The sequence below is a fragment of the Schistocerca americana genome, unplaced genomic scaffold (assembly GCF_021461395.2).
Source record: "Schistocerca americana isolate TAMUIC-IGC-003095 unplaced genomic scaffold, iqSchAmer2.1 HiC_scaffold_135, whole genome shotgun sequence".
NCBI classification, from domain to species: Eukaryota; Metazoa; Arthropoda; class Insecta; order Orthoptera; family Acrididae; genus Schistocerca; species Schistocerca americana.
The window spans coordinates 97,481-102,500 of NW_025725427.1; positions in this window are offsets into that span (position 1 = coordinate 97,481).

The window sequence follows — 5,020 nt, forward strand, 5'->3', positions numbered from 1 at the left end:
GTCGGCGCTTGGACCGCGCCAGACGACAGTAGTGGCACGCACCGGGTCGCCAGGAACAGTTGTTATATATATTGTAGCGCGAGTCGGGAGAGGTAGTAGTCGGTCGACAGTAGTAGCGGGTGGACGGTTGTACTGAGCGGGCGTCGGCGGCGTGCTCTGCTCGTCTCGCGACTCTGGTCACGGTTCGGGACGATGTATAGTATATTGTGTTACAATCAAAAGGTGGTGTGACGCTGCATTGCGCAAATCTGATAACGTATGTTCATTGTACTTATTTTGTTCAACAACAAAAGCCCCACTATTACTTTTTTTCTAAAGTAACTTTTGTCTCTTAACGAAAAACATTCACGTTTTAAAGACTACTTCCTATGGCATTTCCCTCCAAGGAGTGCAATTAATTACCAGCCAGCACTCATTCATTGCACACAGCTGTGTAAGGGGTATCTACAATTGAGGAGCGGATATAAATGCAATTTTTTGTTTTTTTTGTTTTTTTTTTGTGTGTGTGTTGTAACCTCCCAGCAAAATTTAAAACAATGGACAATGTTATTTACGGATGCTAATGGACATTGCGCTAATTGTAACCTCGCCCACAATGAGAGGTATTGAAAATGGCAACAAAAATGTGAAATTCGCAATCTGACTCAAATATAAAGTCTTCACACAACATTTAAAAAAGTCCGTTCAGTGACAAGAAACTTCAATTAAACCGAAATATCGGTCTTTGGCCCTGTGCAAAACAATCAGAATTAAAGTCTTACCTCCGAATAAATGGATGTCACATTTCTGCTCTGGTTGTTGCGCAGCGCTTGAAGGAACTGCATTGCAAATAATAATATTCTCTTTTTTTGTGATTTTAGTGGCATTTTTCTTCAAAGAAGTGGAATGAAATGTGAAGTGCAACGAACTCTTTAGTTCAATACAAAATTAAATGTTTGAAAAATGCTTTTGAAATAAAACCTATTATTGGGGAACTAGTTGGAGAATAATTACAATAAATACAATTTTTCATTATCTAATGATTATATTAATTAACAGTATACCTTATTCACCATCTTGACCAGTGTTGCCGACCGCCTACATCACACAACCGCACTCGGCTGCTACTACTGACCGACCGCTCTGCATGACGACTATTAGCGTACTGCACGCGACGACTACTGACAGAGTACAGCCCTCAACTACACAGAGCTACGGACTCGCAACGACTACTGACAGACTGACTGACTGACTGACTGACTGACTGAGAACCGCTCGCAACACTCGCGCAGTCCAGCGCAAACTCTCTGGTCACAGATGCTACAATGTCTCGCCATCGCTACTATGTTACATACGTGTTTCAGTGTCTTTTTCATTGGGGTAACGATCTTTGGCTCTTTTTATTCTGAATACAGGGCCAAAGGTCAACGCTGCTGCCCTTATACAATTTATCAGGTTTCATTATGTCTGTTGCAATGTTACATACGGTTCACTCTTTCATTAATATTATCGTTGGGTTTGTTTTGTAGGGACGTTAACATTCTGGCACATTTTTATTATCATCGGACTCTCTGCTATTTGTGCAGGGAGGTTATACCTGGGTCCATTTCCATTTCCATTTACATTTTAATATTGATAGACTTTTTGTTTTCTTTTTTGTTTCTTGTTGTTTTTCCTTCTTTTTTTTTGTTGTTTTTTTTTTTTTTTTTTTTGTTGTTTTGTTTTTCCCGCTCTCACCACCACCGCCGCATCACGCCTTCCGTTTTCTTGGTTTCTTTTCTGTTCTTCAACTGCTTCAACATCACCGCGCCCCATTTCCACACCACAGCCATCAGCCTCCGAGACGGGCGGGCGCAGTGTGCCATTTCCGGCGCACAAGCACACCCGTACGGTACTCTCCTCGCCCCCACGCCACCAACAACACAGCGACCACGCGGCTTTCAGGCATGGCATGGCACGGCACGGCACCGGCGAAATGCGCCGCCCCCGCCCCTCCGCGCATCCGTCCGTCTCGCCACGTTCACTGACAGCCGCGTCTGCGGCTACACCACGACAACCACAACACCGCTCCCCTCCCTGGCAACTCACATTGTTTTTCTCCTCCTCTTTTGCACAAACCACAACGCCGAGCACAGGCGCAAGCCACCCACACCGCGCCCCTCCCCGTCCCGTCTTTGGCCGCCGCTCCTCGTTTCCTCGTTTGCCCCCTCCCATCTCCCGAAATGCCATGCCAGCAGCGTTACGCATGCCCCTCCCCTGTCCACACAACACTACCGCCTAACGAACAGCCTTTTCCGGGCCACATCCAGGGCACGCCCACCTCCAAACACTGCCAATTCACGGACGCACACACACACACACACACACACACTCACTCACTTTCTCGACACCTTTCTGTACGGAGGGTGCGTCATCTCGACCGTGACAGAGTGACGGCAACTATCGACGATCCATTTCCCCCCACTGGTAAAACATGTCCACTAACACCTACATACATCATTCAAGTACACAGACAATAGCATACACACAATGGGAGGGCACACGAACATGGACGGCACGGCACTGTCATACACTCTTCCTCAGAACCATATCAACAAACGTTACGTACATCCGGGAAAGCGAAAGCGAACGCGAACGCGAAAGCGAAAGCGAAAGCAAAGGCAAAGGCAAAGCCCAATGCAGCCGTCAAAGGTAACGTTCACCACGGCAGACACTTGCAGCCGCGCCGCCGTTAAACGCATTTCAGTGCGGCTCCAATACGCCTCCGACACGGGAACGTTCCGTTGCTCTACGAATGCGTTTCTCCCCTTTTTCCCTTCCTCTCTCTTTTGCCCCCCCTCCTTGCACTCTTGCCTCATTCCTCACGTTCTGCCCAGACATTCGACCGATCAAAGTCAACCTTTCGTTACCGTTCTCAGCGCGACGGTGTACAACAGTATGACGGGTGTGCCCAAGACTTCGGTTCAGTTGCGTGACGCCGGTCTATCGCGCCGATCGACAGTTACTCAGGGGGCGACGGATCGGACCACGTCACCGACACACAAAACACTTTCAAACAAACAAATACATACCGGATGGACACAGACAAACACGTGTACAGACATTCGCCAAACAAACGACCGCCGCCGTCGCCGTCTAGCGTGCATCTTGAATGACGACATCGGTGTGCGTGCGTCGTACGCAATCAGTCAGACACGGCTATCAAACATCAGAGTCGAATGGTACATCATCGTGCGTGTCGCCGTACACGTACAGTACAATACAACAACAATGCGTCTTAATGGCACGTTCATTTCAACGTCACTCACACACCTCCACGCTGCAGTTACGTCGCACCATTGTCAAACTCGGCGTACAGCAAAGGGAATAGTGGGCGGCAAAAAAAAAACCAAACAAAAACATTTCACATTTCACCCTCGCCATGTATGATGTGCAAAAAAAACAAACCCGCAAACGGCCGTCGTTACGGTGACACAAAAGTCGCCGATCGCACTGTCCCCCCTCGCAGACGGGTAACACACACACACACACACACCAACAACACCAATGGGTCAAAAACCACGCCAACGAGGCGTGCCACCATTCCACGCCACGGCGACCAACCTCGTGGCCGTACCCCGCGCAACACGCTTTGACGCGCCCCCCCACCCACAATCAAAATGCACACATACATCACAGCCGTCCACACAAACAACAACAACAACAATTCCGCCCTTCCCGCAAAAGGCAAGTTGGTGGCCCTGAAAAGGGCCGTTTTGCCGCTCTCGCAACGGAGGAGCCTTCTCCATCCTTCCTTCCATTCCAGAGCCACCTCCTTACTTGGAGCTCGTGTACTTGGTCACCGCCTTCGTGCCCTCGCTCACGGCGTGCTTGGCCAGCTCGCCAGGCAGCAACAGCCGCACAGCGGTCTGGATCTCGCGGGACGTGATGGTCGAGCGCTTGTTGTAGTGCGCCAGGCGAGAAGCCTCGGCCGCAATGCGCTCGAAAATGTCGTTCACGAAGCTGTTCATGATGCTCATCGCCTTCGACGAGATGCCCGTGTCAGGGTGCACCTGCTTCAGCACCTTGTAGATGTAGATGGCATAGCTCTCCTTCCTCTTGCGCTTCTTCTTCTTGTCGCCCTTCGAAATGTTCTTCTGCGCCTTGCCAGCCTTCTTGGCGGCCTTCCCGCTAGTCTTGGGCGGCATCTCGAACCAACGTACGGCAGCAGCAACACCAGTAGCAAGCGCTCCGCTCTAGTCAGCGTCTCCCCACACAGTGGCACCCGCCGCCAGCCGCCGCCGCACCTTTACCAGCTCGCCCTGTTGCGGCCGCCGACCAATGGGGCGCGCGCGCAACCGGCCGCCGCACCCGAGCCCATAAAGCACCCCCACCCCGGCTGCGCCGGCGAGCACCGCAACCAGCAATGGTCGGCGCGACTTTCGGCCCTCCGCGTGGACGACAACAGCCTCTGGCAGGCGACCAAACAGATCACCAAAAGACGCGCCAGACTGCCACCTCTGCACGGCGAGCGCGGACTTGTCTTTAGCACCGCAGATAAGGCAAATGCCCTGGCAGATGCCTTTGAAAAACAGTTCCGCCCCGCAGAGGCGCAGGACAGGGACCATGAAGCCGTTGTTCGACGTCAGCTCGCCACATTCCTCGCGGCGGACGACGCCGATGACGACGAAGAAAACACACCGCTCTTCACACCCGACGACGTGAACAGAGTAATCAGGTCCCTACCCAACAAAAGAGCCCCTGGCCACGACCAGCTCAACAACGTAGTAGTGAAACACCTCCCACCCCCTGCCGTAGCCCACATCGCAAATATCTTTAATGAGATCACGCGTTCCCGCAAGTTTCCAAGGTGCTGGAAACACGCAGAAGTCGTCGCGATCGCGAAACCCGGTAAAGACCCGGTTATCCCGCAGAACCACCGACCTATCAGCCTTTTGCCAACCCTTAGCAAAATCTACGAACGCCTGCTACTTATTCCCATTCTCGACCACGTCAGAATACAACAAATCCTGCCTGACTTTCAGTTCGGTTTCCGGCAGGA